The sequence below is a fragment of the Poecile atricapillus genome, chromosome 10 (genome assembly GCF_030490865.1).
Source record: "Poecile atricapillus isolate bPoeAtr1 chromosome 10, bPoeAtr1.hap1, whole genome shotgun sequence".
In the NCBI taxonomy this organism is placed as follows: Eukaryota; Metazoa; Chordata; class Aves; order Passeriformes; family Paridae; genus Poecile; species Poecile atricapillus.
This window is the reverse complement of record NC_081258.1, coordinates 16,387,656-16,411,737: the sequence shown is the minus strand read 5'-3', so window position 1 is coordinate 16,411,737 and position 24,082 is coordinate 16,387,656. Positions and strand designations below refer to the sequence as shown.

The 24,082-nt window shown below is 41.5% G+C and overlaps 1 protein-coding gene across 3 annotated transcripts in view; it reads left to right on the top strand.

Annotated features, from left to right (window-relative positions):
* The window catches only part of MAF (MAF bZIP transcription factor), a 189,925-nt gene that overhangs the window by 17,440 nt on the left and 148,403 nt on the right, over positions 1-24,082 (top strand). The gene's annotated exons all lie outside the window — the stretch shown is intronic.

Genomic DNA, 24,082 nt, shown 5'->3' with positions numbered 1-24,082 from the left:
ATTACCTTTTTTTTCCCAAGGTTCGAGCCATTATCATTCAGCAGTTGTGCAGCTTTTCTTTTCTTCCATCCCCAAATTATTATTGTTTCCCTCCTACCTTCTACCTCTCCTGAACCATAATGGAGTCCTCAGCTGTAAATTTGCTAACTATAAAGATTTTTGCTTGAAATGTTTTGAAAATGCTGTGAATAAAAAAAAAAAAAAAAAAAAAAAAGAAAAGAAAAAGAAAAGAAAGCCTATGAACAACACGCTGTGCCATGCTCCAGCATTGCACTTCTATGGGAAAGATAATAAAGATATTAGCACTCATATAATTTCAGATAGGAAATGAAACCAGACATGAAAGAAACACTAGCTCCAGCTGTTGAGTGGGAATCAAACTAGCTATGGGAATTACAGGTATCGTCACCGGAGACAGCCTGACTTCTGAGAGATGACCTCAGGTGTAGGAGCTTGCTGTGGCCCCTTGCAGATATTAACACCTAATTAACAATCTGCGAGAGCATCCTACATCTTAATCACCAGTGAGGTGAGAATGACAATCACAAGGAGGAGAAGGAGAAGGGAAATGGTAATTTTTCCTCTGCACGCATCATCTAATAACCATGGTTATTCAGATGCAGCTAAATGCGATTTCCTTTTAGTCATTTCTGTCTATTGGAAGGCACAGTAAGTTCATTTGCTAGCAGGTAGGCAGCGGAGGTGAGAATTGAATTGATCTGAGATACTCTGAAAAATTGACCCTGAGGTCATTCCTAGTTTAAATTGGGAAGTAAGGCTGAGCTCATGTCTTCCCTTTCTTCTCTCCCCTCTCCCTACTCCCCCTCTTTTTGTGTTTTCAGGCATATTAGTCTGTATGGCATAATTACTTAAACATACTCTGATGGTGGGGAACCTTGTTCCCTCAAAGTTAATCAAAATAAAGAGAGCTTTTGTTAGCGGTGATAGGTAATTAAATCTCGGCTCGGCGTTGTGCAGGGCCTTTGTGCTGGGTTATTGACAGCAGAGCCAGGCTCCCCAGCCCCTCTGCAGCAGCACAGCCCGGAGCAAGCACCAAGATCCAGGCCCAGGCTTAATTTAGGAAAAGGGATGTGAAGGCCTGGAAATCTTAACGGGTCCAGGCTGTAAAGGAGAGGGGTGCATGGCAGCACATCCCGAGTCTCCCAGAGGAAGGACAATTTCCCTGGGGAGAGGTGCACGTTTTAAGGAGGAGAAAATCAGAGGTGGCGCTTCTCCAGCCTATCTGCAATCTTCTGACTGTGGTTTTAGCCAGCAACAGCTGTAAGAGTGGATAGGAGCAACCTACTAACCCAATTTCAGCTCCAATGTAGACACACCTAGGGCCAAATTCTCTTCCCATTACCTGATGTAAATGCTCGGGAGCATGGGGAAGATGACGGAGAGGCTCTGGGCTTAGTCCCATGCCAGAGGGCTGGTGCTAGTAAAAAACAAGCATGAAAGTAAAACAAAGACCAGATTCACTTGGTGCCACCAAAGTCAAGGCAGGAGTAACCTCCCTGGGATCTGTGGTGATGATCCAGCTTGCCTCTGTATCACTTGGGCAGGATCTGATGGAGTTGTAATGTAATGCCTTTTAATGGATGCTTTTATGTGCGCTTCCAAACAGCTTCCACTTTCAAACGTCTTAACAAGTGAGTTAAAATGAGAGGCAGGCAGGGACCGAGGAATAAGCACGTAAGTACATTTTGTAGTCCTCATTCTGCAGTGGCTCTACCCATGGCACTCCCTTTCTGTGCTCAGGAACAAACTCTTTCCACATTACTTGGACCCAAATTACATTCTAATAAGGAGAGAATGGCAAAGTGAAGACAGCATTATATTAACCACTCAGCTTCCATGGAAACTCCCATCATTTTCTTTCTCATGACAAGAGATAATCTCTGTGTTTTTTGTTATGCTCACTTCTTCAGCTCCTTTAGCTTTGTTTTCATGTGTTGGCCTTGCACTAAAAAATATAACTTGACATCTTGTGTCTTCTCAGCTAAAAAGGTATCAGTTCCTGGACTTAATGTCAGCTGTACCCAGATCAAAGACATGAAACATAAAAGTTGACATATATTATTTATTTCATGGTTTACATCAATGATGCTTCTCTCTACCCTTTTTTGTTATTATTGCTGATGTTTTGCCCATAATGTTGCACTCACTTCTCAAAAGTGTTTGTCCCCTACAGACAAATATTCATATTAATGTAATCTATCAGCAGCTAACAAACGCCAGCTCACTTCAGCATTTCCCGCACGTCCAAAAACCCCATTGTTTTTGCAAGTCTTGGGTGTGCAAAGAATTCAGCATCGGGCCCAGAGGTGGAATTTTGGAGCTGGGGACTTTCTTCCTCAGCTCCAGCAATGCCCGGGGCTGGCTGGAGCAGCAGCCTGGGGCGCTGGAGCAGGGAGTGGGAGACACTGCATTTCCTCCTTGCACTGTGAGCTGCTGCAGAGGCGAGAGGAATGTCAGGCTTTGAGGGGAGAAAAAGCTCTAGACAGAATTTTATTTTTTTTTTCCAGTAGTTTGGGTTTTTTTCCCCACTCCCTTTCCCCATCTTTCTTGCTTGCCTTTGGAGTCCTGAGTGAGTAATACAGGGTCTGTCTAACAACTGTGTTCAGAAAACCATCTGAGATCAGTCAGAAATGCTGCTCCAACCTGTGCTTCCCTCTGACTGCTCCGTTTAGTGTAAAACTTTCCTTTTTTTCTCTCTTTGTCAACAATTGTGGTAGGTTTTACTTCCTGAGTTACAGAACCAGCTGAAATGCTGAGTCTGATCTTGCCCCCTACTCTCCCACGAGCTATTTTTTTCTGCAATGAAAATAATAATGCTTGAGAACTACCCTTGGTGCTTTTTTATTTTGTTTTTGTTTTGTTTTCTTTTGTTTAGTTTGGTATTATTTTAAAGCTTGCTGACAATTGTCAAATGTTCATTCCAGCAAAGAAGTCCTGGGAGGGTCTATCCCTGCTGCACAGCCAGCAGGAGTACTTTGCAGTGCTCCTTGGAGCTCAGCTATTCAGCCAATGTGTGTCGCTTTACTATTTCTTTACAATTTAATTGGGATCAGGCAATCAAGTGTCTCCAAATTTTTTGCCTCTTCAGGCTGCAATAAAGCCACTTATAATTTATAATCAAAGTTTGGTATCGTTAAACTAAACTGTAAAACCTACTTCAGGGCTTTGGTCATAAAATAAGCGTACAATAAATATTGCAGTGGGGCTTGGGTAGCACAGCTCTAACAACAGCACGTGAATGAATATACACACACACATATTTCACACTTCTTTTTTTTTTTAATTTTTTTTTATTTTTTTGAGTGTGCATGCATACGTTTGGTTCCGGAGGTAAGAAAGATGTAAATAATAGATAACTGACATGTATTCTTTCTTGGAAGGATTGTAGCTAAGATAGATTTATAGCCTGAGTAGTTAATTTAAATGCAAAATGAAGCGTTAATTCATTAAAGTCATTTATGCATCAACATTATTTTTATGTTTTTATTTATATTTTCCTGTAATATGCAGCAATGTAGTATTCATCCTGGGTTTTTCTGTCTGTTGACTGTACTGCTCCTTTGCTTAGATTTTTTTCTAACAAGGCAGCTCATTTAGAAAGAAATGTTTATGTGAAGTGCTTGTCAGTTGGCATTTTTACTGGTGTGCTAACCCAAAGGTAAAATATAAAGGCACGTCTTTTCCTTGCTGGCTTGTTGCTACTAGAAGGGTTCCTCCCTTGTTAGCTTGATAAATAATTTTACTAGCGGGAATCTGCTGAATTTTTATGCTTGCTGTCTATTTTCTGCTTGCTGCAAATAAATTCCAGCACTCAGAGGGCACTAAAACTCCAAACACATGGTATTTTCCCATTTTGTTGCTGGTTGCCTAAAATATTTATTTCATCTTGTGTTTTTAATTAAATCTTCTTTTTAAAAAAAAGTGTAGGAAAAAATCCCTCAAGTTATACAATTATTTCCAAATGAATGTTTTAGTCTGAATTGTATCTAATATAAAGTCTTGAGTTTAAATAACACATTATCACAGGTACACTAAATGGGTAGTGTTAAATCAGTCATCACTCCAACTACCTAATGGTTTTCAGATTAGGTGCAAGGATTATTTATTGATATATTATCCCTTTAAGCATTTCTTGCAATATATTATATACTTTTAGTTTTCCCAGTTTGCAATCAAGAAAGTTAATTTGCCGTATAAAAATTCAAGTTTGGCAAGAGAATGCACCAAAAAGCTTAGATTATGGGTTGTCATGGCATGTAGATCAGAAAAAAGTTTGCAAGAAAATAAACTGGGAAGACTAAAGTGGAAGAGCAATTGGTTTGGTTTGGTTTTTTTTGTTGTTTTTTTTTTTCTTTTTCAAAAGATTTAAAATTTAATTTAATTCAAGAAAGCAAGAGTCAAACCCAAAAATCTCCCTCCACCATAGCAAACTCTGCTTGTCAGAGGGTGTTTGTCACTGTCACCCATCTGAAGAGCCACTGCTCCTTGGCAGCACATCCCTGCTCAGTGTCCCTCTGCCTCATTTTGGGGAGCTCCGCAGCCTTGCGGGGATGCAGGAGCTGCCTTTTGCAAGGTTTTCCTTCGGCAGCGCCGCTGTTCAGATGTGCCCGGGGTCAGATCCCCTGCTATGCCCGTGGGTGCTGCTGTCAGGGGAACAGATTACTCTGCTTCCAAGAGGATCCCTCGCTGTGGCTTCTATGGAGCAGTGCCGCCTCTTCCCAAAGCTGCAGGGATGCAGCCAGCGGCGATTCCTTACGCACCTGCAATCCAGGGAGTGAGCGGGGAGGGCTGGGACTGCTGCCCATCACATGCCCATGCCATCCCTTCCAAGAGAGGGGATGCAGGGGAGCCAAGCAGCAGGCCCTGTTCAGACTTTCCTTCAAACAGCAGAAAGACAAATATCTTGGAAAATGTCAGGCAAATCCTCACGAAATTTTAGAATTATTTGCATATTTTTAGCACAATTTATCTAAAGGCAACCCTCGAACTTTGGCCCAAATTCTTGCATTCCTACACCAAACACCCTCCCATTCATTTGCTGATTTCCATAAGAATTAGGTGATGGATCTGAGCGGTGTAAGCACATGCTGCTGCCTGGCTGCCCTGCAGACATCATCCTTTTCACTCACATGAACACATGTACACTTACAAATCAAGTAATTGGCTGGTGGGAAAGAACTGATGCACCAGCCCTGAGCAGATAAAGGAAAAACTTGGGCAGTGGGGCAAATTACCCTTGGGGCTCTGCCATATAAAATCATAAGTGAAACAGGGTTAGGAGGAATCCAGGAGGTGATGTAATCTATCCCTTTGCCGTGAGGCAGGGGCAGGCAGGTTTACATTATCCCTGGTGGATATTTGCACAACCTGTTGTTTAAGCCCCCATGGAGAGTGTGACACCTCCGTGGAGCCTCCCTGGCAGACCTTCAGCACAGTCCCTTCTCAAAAGCATCTCTCCTTGTCTAACCCACAGCCCAGGTCCCTCATCCCCACACCGAGGACAGCCCATGCCTTTCCTCTTTGCTCTGACCCCTCGCATATTTGAAGGCTGTTGTTATGGCTTGCAGCAGCGTCCTTTTCTCTAGACTAAACAGCTCCACTTTTTCTAATCTTTCTTCATCGGTTATGGTCATGACATTGTTATTTAATATCTTGTCTGAAGAGTCTGCATACAGTAAACTTGCTGAAATTCAATTTACCTGTGTTGAAAAGGACTGTGAGGATGCTGCCTGGAGGCTTTACAGCATCTGAAAGGGGAATAATTTTATTCTCACTCTGATATTCTGTCATTTGCATGGAGGGTACAGAGCATGTCTTTACCTGGGAGTGCTAACTGCAGCTTCCCCACGAATTTACCCTGGTAGCAGAAATATTGTAGTGCAATGTGCAGCCAGAGTGTAATGACAGGCTTTAGGAAACATGTTTTAACATTTTATAATTTTATATATGAAAGTAAGAATGGGAGATAGGATTCAGCCACTGTGGTTGTAGGTAACACCTTGGGGTGTTCAAGGTGCTGCATGCATAATCTGTTCCACAGGTTTCATGAATTTCAAAAGCAGCCAAGCAGATACTCTGCACACCACCTTTCCCTCTGCTGGTGTTGCTGCTCAGCTCCAGTTTGGGTAGATCCAGGTTTTCCATTGTGACAGAAAGAAGTTTGCCCCAAAGTGCCACAGATGAAGGTGAACCGAAGAGGATTTCTTGGCAATCTGGGTGGACTTTGCTCTTAGTTCTGACTTGTTTTCTTAAAAGTTGAAAAATATATTTTGTGCTTTTTCAGTGAAGATTCTCTTTGCTGTTGGGGCGGGGGGGGGGTGGGGGAAGAAGGGAAACAGAACCTGCTAATTCTGTTTCTCTCATTGACTTCCAGTGTCTTGCCTGGGAGGTTGGTAGGGAGATATGCTGGAGCAAACCAGAAGTATTTACTTGTGAGTAAATATTCCCCAGGGACTTTTCTTCTCAGATGTGCTGGCACAAATTGCTCTGCAGTGGGATTAATCTGCATGGCAGAATACCAGGCAGCATCTCCTGGGGGTGGATTTAAGTTTTGTAGGACTTTGGCTTCCTAACTGAAGTCTTAACCAAACCCTGTCTTGAAAAGTGCTAACAGATGTGCACACGCTGCCACCTCACTCAGACCAGGTACCAGTTCTGGAGGTAAAATTTGACAGATTTTGAAGGGTGATAGTTGGGGTGTTCATACTCAAAATATACTTTTATGAGGGGAAGATAAGAATGTCTCTTTATGATACAAATGTCTCTTTCGTCTTTGAGATTCTACCTCTGCTTTGCATTGCATACATCCCCTTTCTTATAAAACTGCTTTGGACATACATATTCCCCCAGTGATCACCTCATCAACTTAAAAAGTTGTCTCATCTAAAAGTATAAATTTTCTGTATACAAAGACAGTGTATACAGAATAAGGGAAAGCAGCAATCAAGTCAAGTAAATGTTTTACTCCAAGTATTTTCTAGCTTTAAAGGAAGATATTGTTAAGAAATATTCACAGAACTCTGTATGTAGAAAGCAAAATGAGAGTGACCTTGCTGAGCCATTGGCTCAAGTCATAGATGTAGCAGCAGAAGAGAAAATATATGCTTCCTTTCTTAAAGAATGGAATTAGGGACCAGTTCTTACCATGGGAAAGAGGAGAGGGAAATGTATTGTCTTCCTTTCAGCAGTTCATTTTTCTTTGCAAAGTGATTAATGCATTACTATAGCGAATTTATTGTATAGCCTGATTACCATTGCCTAATAAATCCAAACAACTGTGACTGTCATGGTGATAAGGCTGGCATGATTTTGTCTCTCTTAAAAAAGGTTTATAAGTTAAGCTTAACTTTTAGCTTTCTGTATTTCTGGGATAAAATTTATTTTGGCCATTACGGCTCTATCTGTTTGAAACTGCACCAAAAGGAAATAAGTTTTTCAAAAGAATGGTATATTATAGGAAGAGTTTTACCTTCACTCAATTTGCAAAAGAAAGTGAACATCAGCATTAAAATGGAAATGAAGTTCAGGAGAAAATAATAACTCAGTTGTTTAAAAAAGGTTTTAACATTTAAAAGGGACTTTGCAAATATCAAGGATGGACAACCCAATTAAATTAACTGCATTATAGTCACAGCCGTTAACACCTCGGGCTCAGCTTTTCTCAGGCTACTGGAGTCTGCTGAGGGCTTGTCTATGCCTGGGTGGGAGCTGCAGGAAGAAGGGCTTGTGATAATGAGAGCCATTTTCTTTGATTCACTGGGAAAGTGCTGCTCAGTATTGGTGCTGTGGCTGTGCTGAACCAGAGCCTGAGCAAGTGCTGGGGTTGGGAAAGGTCTCTTGGCACTTCCCACTGCCCACACTCCACTCCACTCTGTCACTTCAGACATGGAGATCAGTTATTTCTTTCTTGGTCCTTCCCTCTCTCCCTGAGCAGGCGTGAAAGAGCTCTGCACCTCTGTGCTGTGGTAGCTCATGACTGTTCTAGCTGGATGCTGTGGCGAGGGTCACTCTCATGAGAACACCCAACCCTTGGGGGGTGTGATGTGGAAAGAGATCAGGTTCCCCAGTGCAGGGATGTCCATTTAGACCCTTCTTTTCCCATCAGCCATAAGGTACCAGTGTAGGGCAATACCAGGACGTGTTAGTGGCAGGGGACTTTCCATGTCCTGGGTTTTCTACTCTTCCCCTCTCCCCGGGCTCCTGCCCACGTCCGTGTCTCCCAGTCTCTCCCTCAGAGCAGCACCAGCTGCTTTCTCAGAAGCAGAGATCACTCAGGCATCTTTGTACATCTTGGTCCACCATTGCTTTGTCTTCCTGCAGGTCTTCTGTACAAAACTTGGGACCAAGGCAGAGAATGGACTATTTAGTTAGTAGAAAACATGGCTGTCACCTGAGCTGTAAGTTGTAAATGGCAAATTGTTTCCAAAAAGGTGCAGCTGAAATTTCTTGCATGATTGTATGAATTTAGTAGTATAAAGAAAGACCAGGAAAAGATCATGAACCTTCATACAGCCTTCTGCTGAGGCCTGTTGCAAGCAAACTCTGGGAATAACATATTTGGATTAGGAGCTACAGAGTAAATTATTTGTTTGTAGTGAGGACATGTGAAGGTGGTAAAGGCAACAGTCTGTTCTACCCTCTGAAAACTCTTTATTTATCTCTTTGTGAAGGAGATATCTTCATTTCCCATCCCTGAAGACCTCCTGCCTCACAGGCTGCCTGCTTCCATGGGTGTATTCATGGCTGTGGGAAGGGATCCTCTGTGCAGCTTGTGAGGTGTCTGGAAGACCTTTCACTTTCCATTGCCTGGGAGACACCATTCCCATTGACAGACATCAGCAATGCTTGATTTGGAGTGGCAATATTGGAGTTTGGGTCTGGGGACATGAATCTAATGTCTCAAAAACAACAAGGCTCGCATGTGGTGCTGGCAGTAGCTGGTAGTTTATATAAAAAGACATTGAAGGTCTTTGCCTGATTTTAAGCCCCTGAACTCCTGGCATTTTTTTCCTTCTTTCATGTTTTCCCTCAGTTACATCGTAGATTATCTTGAAGCCAGTAGAGTTCAAAAGGTCTCTATTTAGATATGAATTACTTCATTCAGGAATAAAGAAGAAAAAAAAAAGAAGTTACTTGGTACAATCTGGTACAATCAAGTATCATGAAGGGGGAAAAAAAAGCCTTAAGCTTTTGCACAGGCTTTCAAGGACTCAAAGGCTTCTTTTTTTTTCCCTGGATATGTTAAACATCTTGAAAATAAACCAGGGTGTTCCAAAAGAGAAGATAGATGTGTCTGTTCAAATAGGCATTGCATTTGGAATTGGTGCCTCTGGTTGTTAAACAGAATCCTTGTTTAACATCCTCATTAAGAACTGTGACTTACCACCAGTTTTATGAAGATCAAGCCATTTACTTTTAAAGTAAATTAAAACAAATTTCTCTGTGGTGACAAGTCAATAAAACAATGGAAGGCTCAAGTTTTTCAATCACCCAACATCTGTTCCTTGTTTTCCTCTAGATGTAGATGCCTTGTGTGCAGCAATAGGTGAACAGAGTGAGAGCCAATAGCTGTAATGGTGGTGGTGGGGGGGGGGGGTGTTTTAGATTGTTTTTATGGGTATGGATTGGATTTGGATTTTTTTGTTTGTTTCTTTGTTTGCTTGTTTTTTTCAACATGGAATTTTCTTAACACCATAAGCTCTGTCCACTTTTGGAAAGGGCAGTTTTGTAGTTTCCCATGGCAGCATGTTCAGAGCTTCATTGCCATGTGAGTGGTGCCAGCCCATTGCTCTGATGCTGCATTTCTCTGCTGGAAGCACAGTAAATGTTGCAGGGTAGTGTAAGTGGTGAACCACTCCTTGGAAGCCCAGTCAGCACAAATGAGATCCCGTCTTTTGTCCGAGCCACCCACACCAGCAGCACACACCTCTGAAGCTGAGGGATGTTCTCTGAGCCGTGGTGGGAACTAGGTTGTATAAAAACCTCACTGAAACCACTTCCATGGGGTAGCCACATGTAACCTCTGTCTTGAAATCTTGTCTCAGAAGCCAACAGATGAAACCCAAGGTATCAGGTCCATTTTACATTTTAACAAGTGCAGACAGTGCTGTGTTTGTTTTAAGGGTTCTGGAGGGTTTGGCATTTGCTGGTGTGAGAACTGGCTCCATGCTGTGTGAAATGTTCACATGTGGATTTGTGCTGTGTGGGAAATGCTGGCAGAGTGGAAAAGAGAGGGGAAGCTCTGCTGGGAAAGTAAGAGGGGGCTGAATATTATTCACTTGGGGCATAAGCCTTTTCCTAATTCCTCTTGAGAGGGTAGTTTGTCTTGGACAGTGTAGCATTGACTTTTGGAATGGTTGAGGAGGACAGGAAGTCATAACTGGATTCATATGAAAATTAGAGGGCTCAAGATCATTTTAGACACTTTAAAAAAATGTCAGTGAGCATCCAGAAGCCTTTGCTTCTGAAACTATCCCACCCTTTGAAATCTGCGTGTTCTCTCACACATGGTAATGGACCCCATCTTCTGAGGTGTAGGTATGTCTTTTATCTCATGATGTCTTCTTCTGAGCCCTCAGGTTGAAGACATTTGGTGGAAGTGGTTTGCTCTCATTCAGACCTTTATGGGGCCAGGAAATGGGCTGCTCTACTTTATGGGAATTGAATAATTAGGTCTCACCAAATTCAAGGTACCTGGCTGTAGGAAGCTGTCAACTTCTCCTTTGTTAGTTTTTATAGAAAATAATTAGCAAATTTTTTGCATGCTTCTGTGATGCTACACTAGATTTTAACATACACAAGCACATAGATGTATTGAGCAGTTCTGAAATATCTGTTTTGTCCAAAGGATGAATAATGTAATTATCATACTTAAAACACACACAAAAAAACTCTGACCAACCAACCCTACTGAAACCTAAAACTTGATGACTTTTGGATGATAAAAGAAATGGTAACATTTAATCCATCCATCACTGTTTTGGTAATTGCTGCCTATTTGTAGCTTAATAACTGAATATGAGAAAGTATAAATTTAAATATCTTTCTCTGCTTTCTCATTGTCCACATAAATTGATGCTGCACTCAGTCAAATGAGGAAGCAGATGAGTCAACCAGACAAGATGCATCTTTCTGGGGTATGAGCTGTCATGACATGGGGGTTCCTGCTCAACCCCTTCTTTTCCATGGTTTCAGTGGGCTTTGGAAGGATCTGTGATCATCATGCTTGGACTCGTGATATGCAGGAGATGTACACCCAAAGGCAATGCACAGATGTGTCTTTGTAGGGAAAGTGTTTCCAGGGAGCGCTGACCCATGGCGATCTGCAGCCGGCACAGGGAAGGAGCCTAATGTGGGAAGGGTCATGGACCACTACAGGAACAGCCATGCTGCTCCCAGTGGGGATATCTTGGCAGCTTCTTGCACCAGGGCTCTGGCAGCACTGAGGTCAGATCTTTTTAAAGAAGCTCATTTAAAACTGACAGCTTGCGTTTTATTTTTTAAGTGTCATGGTGGTTTTATTTTTTTTTTTTAAGTGTCATGGCAGTTTTTAGATGTCAAGAGAAACCAAGGGGATCAGTCTGTCCAGGGCCAGCTTCCCTCCTTATGTTGATGATTGATAGAGATGAATTGCCAAGTGCAGCACAGATTGATCTTAAAGTGGATCTCTGTCTATCACCCAAGGGCAGCAGCCCCAATGCTCCTGCCATGGAATCTCCGGTGAGAGGTCAGAAAGGGATCTCCCTACAAGGTAACAATGAAGTGTTGTAGCAACAACTGGCAGGTTTTTACTCCTTACTGATAGTTTTACTACTATTTTATTTATTTGGCAGGGCCAGAGGTAGGGACACACATCCTGACTTTGACCCTGATGTCTCCAGGTCATGCTCCTCTCTATCTCTTCCCTTCTTCTTACTTTTAGTCACGTAGATAGAAGGAAACTGTAAAGACCTCAGAGTCAGCCCTGCCCACTGCACAATGCTGCTTCCAATTCTCCTTTCAGGATTAAATCAAACTTTCATTAAACCCAGTGGAAAATCTTCTTTTGCCTTTGGTGGTGATTGTTCTGAGCTCTCACCAAAACTGTAGAAAAAATTGTCTTAAAGCACAGATGGCTATCCCTCAAAGGCAACCCTGTTTTCTGAGCATCTCCAGCTGCACAAGGAGCACTCTCTGTTTCTCTGGGGTTCAGGGGGAGGGTTGGTGCTCAGCTTTTCCGGGGAGCTGCTCAACCCAGGGCAGGATGGGCCCATTTGTGACGCTAAATCTGAAACCCATTCATGTAACTGTTTGAATTCCCAGGCCATACAGTTTATCTAGAGATCTGCTCAGAGGTGAGTGGGAAATATTAGTGCTTTGCACTTCCTGGGTGTCTTTCATCTTTTGAAATATTTATTAAATAGCCCTCAAAACAGCCCTGTGAGGCAGACAAGAGATGGCTGGATATGGCTCCTTTCATGCACCAGTGGAACCCAGCAGCTGTCTGGCTCTATAAAACAATTCTGTCCCCAGTTTGTGGCAGATTAGGAAGTGGATAACAAACATGTATCTTGTTGAAGGTGCAGAGAGAATTTAGTTAGGTAAAATTTAATTACCTGTGCTGGAGCTTGGCCAGAAACTTGAGGCTCACCTCCCTCCTTTCATTACTTTCACTGTGGAGTCTGTAACTCCATCAGGTTCTCATCCTGTTTGAGGTTTGATCATGCACCTGGTTCTGGCTTGAGTGGATGTTGAACTCAGACCAGGGAGTCCTTTCTGGAGCTCTGCACCTGTCTTTCCCACAAAGATGTGGTTTTTTTCCTGACAAAGTTTTTACATTGAAATTCCCTCTCTGATATCCCCAGGGCACTCAAGATGCACAGCATGAATTCTCTTTTGTTTGCCGTTGCAGCATGTAACTCTAGAGCATTAAAATGTTGAAGCTAGAACTCAAATTTTCCCTATTTTGTGTTAATGCTTTTTATTAAATCTCCAGACTCTCTTTAAATCTTCACGGAGAGCAATTTATTGTGAAGCTACATTTACTGTATTTTATGTCCAGTGTAATTGCTTGTTTCATCTAATTCAGATTATACTGGCATATAAGAAAGAATATTCCAAGATAAGAAGAGATGAATTATTAATCAAGAAAGTTTTGGAATTAAGATTTTAAAGGTATATTCCAGATGTATGTGTAATATTTAGAAAGAGATCTGAAAAGACTTGTGTGATGTGCTTTAATCAAATTTGAAAAGAAAATAACCAATACATCAAATGTTAGAAAGGAATTGACCAATAAGTCAAATCTGGAAATGGAAGTGAGGGATAAATCAGGTTTAAAAAAGCAGACAACCAATATGTCAAGTGCACAGTGTGTTTATTAAAGTAAGGAATTGCATGGATGTGACTGAATCTGAGTGCTAAAATCATGCAATACTTGAAATCCTTCAATAGCAAATTATATGTGCAGGTGTACACAGACATACATGTACACAAAATAAACACTGGTATTCCTTTGCAGTGCTTTCAGCCACACTAACAGCATACAATATTCTAGGTGTACCCAGGATTTCAGTTTGAAATGTATCCATTTCAATATTCTCATGTTACTGGACCTGAACACCTCATGTTTCCAGCTCTTTCATAAATAATAATTATTAGTATAGCCCAGATTTTAAAAATTATGGGACATGCCTTGTTCTGAAAGCTTTCTGCTTTTGTTTGCTGATTCTAATTGTACACTAGCAGCAACACAAACTCCTTTGGCTAACTTAAAGTATTTTGATAGACAGCTTGGGCCCAAAGCATATTTTCAAGATCAAGACTATAAAAATCTCACTATGGAAAAATCATCATTTGCCTCACTGGCTTTGATTTACATCTATGTTACAGAGCCATGAAATTTAAAATAAGATGATCTAAATTGTCCTATAATAATGTGGGCATGAACGTATACTCCTGGTGGCAGAGTTTCCTTGTCACTATACCAAATGAAATCTAGTTTTTAGTGCCAATCAGTTAGGCATCATTAACCCTTTAAGAATGTTATTAGCATTCTCACAAAGCTTTTCATCATGTAACAAATGTTTTCAGACTAAACTTCTCGAGGTCAAAGAATCCAAGCCAGAAAGATTTAGGATCCTTTTGTCCTCTGCAATATTATGTATACACTCTACATCACACCAAATATAAATTATTAGCAGTGGTTTTTAAAAGCTTTCAAAAATGTAGTATTTGAGTTAAAAAGCAGTCCTTCTTAAACTGTCCCCATGTGCTCCTCCCTCTCATCCCTTTTTTGCTATATAGTAGGAAAATTGCTCTGTACATGCATCCTCCAGGATCCAGGAATGAAAATTGCTTTGCATTTGCTATTACATTATGGTGCTCTCCATTCTGTCTTTTTTTTTTTTTTTCTCAGTTCATGTTGTTCTTTTTGCAATAAGAGTATGTTTGAATTGAATTGAAGAGTAGCATATTAAAGAACTGGTTTTCATAGCTGTTTATGTCCTTTCATCCAAAGAAGTGTGAGAAAAGCAATCAAGGCTTCAGATTGACATGCTAAAGCAAGAACTATCAGAAAAAGCATCTTGCTGTTGGAGTGTGGAATATTTGCATACCCAGTGTGTTTTTATTAGATCAGACTAAACCAAGGTATTTACAGAACCAGCTTCAGCCTGTGGTCAGGCCTATAATGAGCAACTGATTTAGTTTCAGGTAAAGCAATTATTAATCTGTTCCCCCCGACTTTATGCCTCTGAATGTGTCAAAATGTAGCATCTATAACCCTGACTCAGTGTATTATTCAGACGTTCCATCACTCTGTTTTTCAGCAGATGGCATCTAGGTGACTTGCAGTCTTATGAGTGGGATTTATGAAGTGAAATAGAGAAGCTTAAAAAGTAATTGCAGAGACAGGAGGAAAAATTAGAAATTAATATCACTGTTGGAAATGGAAGCAGCCTCACATGGAAGTGAAATTCTCAATTGGTAGCTTTTACATCAAAAGTGGTGTTTGATTTGTATTTATTGCAGTATAAATAATGTGAGGCAGGCAGTAGTATTGTATTCAGTAATTTCTCTTGCAGGCATTTGGGATGAACTTCCCATGAAAGACAAGTGTGTAAGGAGCTGTATGACTGCTACACCTCTGCTCAGAGAGCACTGCATCTTTCAGCTGGGATTTTGGGAAAGATGATGCTTGTGCAGTTCGAGTAAAACATCCTGGACTTTTTGGCTTGAAATAGCTCATGTTAAGGTTTTGCTGATGAATCAATGTGGTCCATGGAACAACCTGAAATACTCACTGAGGCAATGTGAATGTGTGTGAACTCAGGCTGGGTAAACACTCAATTTTAAGGGAAGGATGAGAACTTAGAAAATCAAGAGTGCAGTTCACATGAATGGTTGAAAGTTATGTTTGAACGCTATTGATTAATTTAAGCAATATTTAGAATAGATTTGCAGAGCAGCAATAGTGCAGGGAGTAATTTTCCCTGCAAAAGGGGCAGTGGTAGCATAAAGGATCAACATAATGGTTTACAAGATCTCCACTGGTGAAATTCAGCACAAATAATTGCCACATTTTGCTCAGGAGACAGCTTAAAGCACCACTTTGCCCTCTCTGAGGTGCCTATCCTGTATGAATCCTGTGTCACCAGTGAATATAGATTCATGGCCAGCTCCAGGTAATCCATGCTTAGAGTCCTACAGAAATTCCCATGGGAATATGTTAATCTGGACATGCTGTATGTGTGTTGGCACTATGGTGCAGTCATGATTTTGAAGGAAAGCATGGATATGACAGGTGATTTGTTCTTTCAGTGCTAGCTCTGTGGTTTTTTTGGGCCAAAATTCCCATGTAAGTCCAAAATTAACTCAATCCCCAGCCTCTCTGGTTTGAGTCAGACTCAGCTGTATGTGCCTAAGGATGGACTTAACACTTTAATGAATCAAGATCTAAATTCACATCTTCCTAAGACTAATGCTCAAGAATGAAGAGGTTATTTGTCTGTCCTAGTGGAATCCTTTCTGGTATAACACATTTGACAGCTCTATGTAAATTCACAGTGGCGTACGAAATACTTTTCCCCATCATGTACTGTCTTTGTCACTACCTTCTCTTAACCTTTATCTCAGTAGAAAAGAATATTTAGAAAAGTACACTTGAAAAATGGATGCTAAAATCTTACTGCCTGAAAACACAGAAATTGTTTTAACTAAACCTTTTTGAGGTTTAAGGAACTTCAAAAAGAAATTTGGAATCATAAAAAATACTGAAGGTACTCCTTTTTTTTGTTGTTGTTGCTTGAAAAATGAAAGTAATGGCTTCAAAATATGTGCACAGAAGAGAGGCTTTTGTTCTGACAGCCTGTACATCAAGTTTTAGCATTAGGGGGTTTGAAATGGTAAAAGTTAGAATTTGATAAAACAAGCTTTTGGGGGTCCTTTCTCTAAAAGATTCCTGCATGAAATATGAATCTAGAAAAAAATAATGGAAATGGAGTGGATGTTTTTAACTGTATGGAACTGTTAAGAAAATAATAGTGCAAGATGTGCTTTGAGATAATACAATGGCAGAAATTTTGCAGTTGTATTGTCACTGTTAAAATCAGCCTAAATTCTGCAGCTCTATAGTGTTTAGGTGTAGGGAAACAAAAGAATTTCAACCCTTTCCCAGCACAGAAAAGAATGCTTTCAAAGTTTGATTAGTTTCTTTTTTTCTTCAGATTCCTGTTTTTGTGATCTTTCTACATTTCTCAAGCACTGTGGCAAAACCTGGTGAAATGTGAAAGGTTTTTTTAAGTGTTTTTGGAAGTTTTCTGTGATAGTTAACATTAGTGAGATGAAATGCATTGCCATCAAAAAGCAGAACTGGAAGCTAATTTTCCCATGTTAGCTGTTACCGTGCAGGTCCTGTGTCCCAGGGTCTGGGACAGTCCATCTGTGGCACTCCAGCCAGAGGAGCAGGTTTGGATTTGCACGTGAGCAGTTTCTCATGAAGAAGCAGTGCCTGAACATGGCTTAGGAGAGTATGGTTGAGGTTTGAAGATTTGGGGCAGGTTTTTGAGAAGCAGAGCTGTGATGCTCAGCAGGGACTGCTGTGAGCTGGGAAAGCTCCCTCTTCTGACTGGTGCTGAACACTTGTGTGGGACAAAGGTCAGAGGACATCTCCCATCCTCACCTCAGGTTGAAAAGAAAGTATAAAGAAAATAAACCTGCTCTCCCTTCCAGGATGATCCAATCTGATGGGTTGGGTCCTTTTCAAAGAGGGAAAGAGCAGAGCCTGAATTTCAGGGATGAGATGGAAGGGGCTGGAGCCATCAAGGCAATATCCATATCCCTGTCTTCTCAAAGAGCTTAGCAAAACAAAATAGAGAAAGAAAAGCCTCCAGCAGCAGGGAGTGAACGGCTGGAATTTCCTTAATATTAGCTGAGCTTTAGGCAGCAAGCCTTAACGTGGAGAATTATTTTTAATTAATAGCTTTTCCCCTACTTTGGAGCTCAGCGGGAGGATCTTCTTTGCATTGCACAAGGAGGGGAGATAGGAGCAATCCCGGTTTTGTAACTGATAACTATTTCAGGCCAACTGCATTGCCTGGAATAACTTTGTATTCAGAAAAAGAACAAAATGTTACATCAAAAGATACCTCCTTCTGGTTCTTGGATTTAAATTACCTCCCTCGATAAACCCACAGCCTGACCAGAAATGAGTTGATGGATTTTTAAGAGTCCCCAAGCCAAATTATTCCCTTTCTCCTTTTCTTCCTCCCTCTCTCTCACCTCTCTGTTATCAGTATGGAATTTGGCCCTATGAGGAGACCTTCCAAAGATGCTCTGTCAGGGTCTGAGGCTCCAGGGCTTGTGCTGGGTGGCGGGGTCCTTTACCCAAACTAGCCCAGATCCAGATGGAAAAAGAGGCAGGAAGGTGTTGTGAATTTGTATTACTTTAACACAATGGGTTTGTTCAGAGACAGTTTTCAGGCAATAAATGGGTCCTTTGTGTTCCTTCCCTCCCCATGGTAGCTTTCAGAGCTGTATATGTGCATATCATTTTGCCTGTGTATTAACAAGCAAGAAGGCTCCCTGGCTTCAGGCTCCCTCATTCTCTTCCTCTCCCTCTTCTCCCCAGCTTACAGCACCCTCTGCTCCAGCACACAATTAAAACAAAATTAACAAAATAAGTACAAGTTTATGGCAGGGGTGGGGTGTGTGTGTGAGTGGGGGGGAACCCAAGAATCCTTTCTTTTTTGCTTCTCTTATTTGGAGGATTGTAAGAGGCTGTAGTGCCTCTTTTTATGAGCGGCTTCCTGGGAGTCGGGACATTTGCTTGTTATACTGTGGCACTGTAAGAGGGTGATCGTCATGGACTATAAAGTAACGGGAAGTCTCACAGCCCCTCCAGCTCTGTAACACAGTAGCTTGGCTCACACAGGAGAGAGGGATTTATAGCACTGCCTTGTATTTTTTAACATATTTTGTCTGCTTTTTATTTACAACCCAGCCCAACAGTTCTTATTTTGTCCCCTGCCTCCCTGGCCTCCTATCTTCATTCTGCCTGTTCCTTGGGGTGTGTTGAAGCCCCAGAATGGTACAAAAAAATGTCACTTTAGGTGGAGAAGCAGCACGGATAAAGGTTGAACTTTGAGGTGATCACATCCCCCTTCAGGCACTAAGTGCAGGATAAATATCTGCTTTTCTAGGCTGTGGGGAACACAAGGAGAGGATGGAGCAGGGAGGAAGAAGAAAGAATATGTAAAAGAGTGTTTTCCTTGTTATCAAACTTGCCAAGCTATTTTCCTTATGAGCTTTTGTTAAAGCCCAGTGTCTTTGTCTTATTTAAATAACTCTAATCTCTGAAGGAGTTCTGAGTTGCTGCTTTTCAAAGCAGTGGGGTGTAGTTCTGTTTTATTAGCTGTCATTGAAGATCTGATGCAGTCATGTCGGAGGCTGTAAATGCCTTGATGCTGTCAAGCCAAAGCCATTGCGAGTGAGGGTGGGTGCCTGCTGTCCCTGGCACTGCCTTCAGAGTCACTGGCTGCCAGCTGCTGGGGCACTCAAGCAGCATTTCCCAAATTTTGGCCTGGATTTGGCAGCATTCGTGGGTGGCCATGCCTTGGTAGGGTTGGAGCATTAGTAAATCAGGATTAGTATTTACAAGAAGGCAGAAGATTGTGAACAGTGCAGGCATTGCCTTAATAATTAAGCAGCTTTTGGGAGAGTTTGTCTGTCTGTTAGCATTGGATCCTGGTCCCAGATCCCTTCCATTTGCTCTGATGAAGCAGTGTGGCATCATGCTGCTGACCACAGCTCGGTTTTGGGATTATCTGCTCTCATTGAAACAATTCCCCCAGAAGCTGCAGAGATGAGTTAACCATCTAGGGTCAAGAAGAGGACATTAAATATAATCAACAGCTCCCTTAATCTTTAGAGGAGAATCCTCATTTGCTTGAACGTGTGTGCTGATCAAAGCATGATAGGAGCCAGGATGTGATACAAGAATAGCTATTTCCCAGGAAGGATTTTCTTTTCTCCTCTTTTTAAGGGCAGAAAGGAAAAGCACCAGAAATTTTGAATCAGAACTTTTTCTCTTGTGATTCAACTAATGCAGTGAATCAACTACACTTGACCAGTGCTTATACATGTTAACTATCAGCTAACATAATCTGAAGCCCTAGGAAAATAGGTTGTAGCACAGATGTAAGACACTGAAGGAAGACAGTAATTTTTTCCTGTAGATGGGAAATGCATATGTTGCCTCACTCACTTGTCATTACTGAAACTATAGGTAGGGACAAAAATAGAAACTACTGACAGCTTGATTTCTTCATGCTGGCACTGAGCTACAGCAGAGCTCTACAAGACCCTATAAATATGCAAGCGAAGGGAAATCCTACACAAGTGCTATCATACTGCTATAGGACTGAATAGAATTAGCTTTATTGCAACCAAACACTATGGACAGAGTCTGCTTTTCAGAGCTCCCCTATCTCATGAACAATGTAAAATGTGAACCAAAGGCAGCTAATCTGGCCTGTTTACTGGGAACAGTTCCAAAATATATTGTTGGAAATGACTAGAAAAAGCTCTGCACTGCACAGCCCTCATGGAGCAGCCCTTTCTTCCTTTTAAAGTGAAATGTCCTTGCAGAAATTAAACACTGTTTCACAAAAAAAAAAAAAATGGAGGGGGGGGGGGAGGAGGAGGAAGGGATCACTGTGGTTTAAACCACTTATTAAAATTTGTGAAGGATCCAGCATGCATTGAAAATGCTCCCCCTCCCCCCAAACCTAAACCAACAAAAACAAGCCAACCCCATGAATAGCTCTTCCTAGCTTCCTGCACATTGAATATGTATGTTAAAGGACAAGGAGCCAAGAGTCGCTCTGTTTTGCTTTGCTTGGAATATTTTTTCTATGAAAATATTTCATATTTCATTTTCATATTGCTATTTTTGATATGTCAAAGTCAGGGGCCATGCCAAGGAGAGGCTGGCGAGCTGGCCATGGAGGGATTTCTGCCACGGCTCACAGTGATGCACAGAAGTAAGATGTACCCCACTGTGTAAATGATGCTCCCTGCACCTATGAGCAGCATCCAAAGGGTTTTACATGGCAAGAGAAGAAAACACTGCTGCTGGGGCTGGGAGGGGAGTAGATGGGGTGAGACAAGAGTCAAGCAGAATTCAGGTAAAGGGACTCCCAAAACTGGGAAGTACTCATTAGGCATGAAATCCTGGAACTTTTCTTTGTTCTCAACAAAAGATATTACTTGTGCCATCTCATGAGCCCTGCAAGTATGTCTCCCATCAAGAGGACTCCATAATCCTCTTACTTTCATTCACATCTCTAAAGTGGCTCCATCTCCCTCATTTTTCTAAGCTGCAGTTGTAAGCTTGTTTCATGACTTAGCTGCTCTCACTTTTTTTCTTTGGAGGTGGCAACTGATTCGTCCTCGTTAGAACTGAGCAGTGTATACAACTACAGAGTAAACATTTTTATCTTCCTCCTGGTTCAAGCAAAAAACCTTGACCCCCATGCCAGTAGAAGTGAAACGTTTCCAAAACACACAGGCAACTGGAGAAGTGACTGTGTTTAAAAGCCTCTGATTTAAACACAGTTTTCCAGGAAACTATGACCAGGGGAAGATGTCTTGTCCCTGATGAGAGGTTTGACTCTGTAACAATTTGTTGGCCCACTTGTACATTTTTATTTTATTGTCTGTACCATGGAGCACTTACCTCTTAATATGTCTGATAATAAAAATCCCACAGAAGTTTAAATTAGCGTAAGGCTCAGCGATCAGGCTTAGCTGTGATCTGGGGTCATTGACTCTCATATCAAATCATGTCACTTTCATTAATAACGGAACCATTGACCCTGAAATTCAAGGAGCTTTCCTACAATTTCCTAAAATCTGGAGTTTTTGTCCTGTCAGCCACAAACTCTTACAAGGCAGTGAGATTTCCACTGGCTGGCACTGTTTTCCTCCCAGGTTCTCAGCTTTTCTGCCCTAATCTGGTTCCTGGCATTTTCACGTTGGTGTAATCTGTTCCAATTTTTGTCATGTAGTGGGTACTGTACAAGTGCCACAGGCTGAGTCCGTGCAAGGGTGAGCACCAAGCAGGCTCCTGCCTGTCCAGGTGCAGGGTGTGCACTGAGGGGCTGCACATTTTCTTTTTCAGAAAGCTGACCTCCTAAACTGGTCTGATTGCTGCCAGTATTCACAGCAGGGAGAACAGAGATGGACCTGTAATTTCATTGTCCTGTCCCACACACCAAAATCTCCCACATCCCTCCCCTAAAATCTCTCCAGAGCTGCTAGAAGTGAAGAGTTCAGTGGTTTAATTTTCTGTTGTCTTGCCAAGTTAGAATGGGATTAAATGCTCTCAAGGTCTCTGGACTATCACTTTACCCAAAACATCCATCCCAAGCATTCAAAGAGGCATAGAGGCTCTGCATAGCTATTTATTTTAAATGCCTGATTAAAATTTCATGAAAACAGGAAGTCAGGGGAAAAGAATAGATTGCAAGAACGAAGAAATCCAGGGCTTTGTCATTTTTAACTCAACAACACACAACATTGAAGAAAAAACCCCAACACCAAGCACATTCAATTGTAACTGAGAAATATTTTCACAATTGTTCTGAGGCCACTAATAGCATATTTTGTCATTGACAGGGAACTTTATGAACTAAGAATGAAACCATTTTTTTAATTTAAATTATTGCACAATTTTGATTCTGTTTGTAAATTGTCACCTTAGGGTAACCTAAAATTGCTGCACTTAAACCCTGCAAACTTTAAGATTTTTTTTGATACTCCATTGTTTTTTCCTATCTCAGCAGTAATAAATATTGCAATATGACATCCTTAACCGAGCAACAGCTCTTCTGTCCTCGTATCCTTCTGGTTTTCCATTCTTAAGCATATCTAATTGGCCAAATAAGTGACGGGGATAGAGACAAAAGACTGATTTTTCTGAATATTAGTCACATGCAAGAGACCTTCATGTTTTAATCTGGCTTCTAGAGTTCATTTTTCCTGTATGTAGCTTATATGTTTTTATTTTTCCTGTATGTCCTTGTTTAAGAAGAAAATATGCTCTTTGCTGAAAACATATGGAATCAGGAGCAACGTTTAGCCAGGCTGCATTACAAAAGGATTTAGAGTCTGGTGAAGTCTTGCCTTTTTAGGCTGTGGGAAGCAGGACCCCCATTAAGAGGCTGTAAATGCCCCTCAGCCATTTTTCAGTACTGCTGTCACCTTGACTACCCGTAGGTAGTCGTGGGGTACTTACGAACCATCAGTGTCCCAATCTGTTCTCCTGTACCAACCCCATCAAAAATAGATGGATGTTAAAATTCTGTATTAGTCTCTCACTGCAAAGGCAGCATATGTAGGGTTCTCAGCTAGGGCATCCGGTGGCTCTGGATATGGTATAATTATGATAGCTTAATGACAAAATAAGTTTTCACTTGCCAGTGTTAAATTAATCCTGTCAGTACATACGTCACTGCAAGTGCGTTGCTCAGTGTACCCTTACAATATGCATAATACCATGTCTCCTTGCTTCTGCTTCTCATCATGTGGTCCTCTTGGTGCAGATGCTGTTCAGCCACTTAAAGAGCTGTAACACTACCAGGGGAAAGAAGAAAAAACCCCCAGTATGTTATACTGGAACAAATATAATGAGCCTAAAACCTTGGAAGCCTTCCTTTGTTCATCATTCTTACTGCAAACAGTCACAGCCTTGTGGATTTCTCTATTATTTCAGCTGTAAAAATCATATTGAAATTTGATGGGAATTATTTCTGGAGGTAGTTAATTGGCTGACTAGGTGTATATGTGAGGAGAGGTAGCAGGGAGCCCATAAATGACCTTTTCCCTTGTTAGATTGCTCCCTCGCCAGCTGGACGTTTGGTATCCTAAGGTGAAGAGTTTTTTAAATTATAGTTTCACGGCTTTGCCCCTTTACAAGACAACAATTTCTCTGTGTTAATTCACCATATCGAGAGGAGGAAAGAAAGTCAGCTGCTGCAGAATATCCCTCGTGCTTTAAGAAAGCACGGCACTAATTGCTGGGAGACTTTTGCAAAACAAAATCCTGTGTGGCTCGGTCCACGCCTGCACACTCCAGTCGTCCCCGCTCCGTGCCAGCATGTCACAGGTGCACACCACAAGGGACAATGCAGCAAATGTAATTGGGAGGCAGGTGGCAATAGCTTGGACTCCGTAACACATTCATCCCAAGGTGCGCTCGTGCATCTGTTAGAAAGTGAAGTAATTTTTTTTTTTTTTTTTTTTTGTTCCTGTAATTCTGTTGGTCTAACAGAGATTTGGGCCATAGGAAAGTATTTCCCATCTCCTAAACACAACAGTGAGAAAGTTACTAAAAGTCCTCCGAGACCACAAGTGAGGTGGGGTGGAGGCTGCTAATCTTAGGGAAAAAGGAAGGGGTTGTCAGTTTACATAGAAGTGGGTCAAGTGTTTTTAAGAAGCTTGAGAGGGTTTTTTCCTCCTTTGCTATCACTGTAATATCAGTATAAACTTTTCCTTTCTAGATATGAGCCTTTTGTAATTGCAT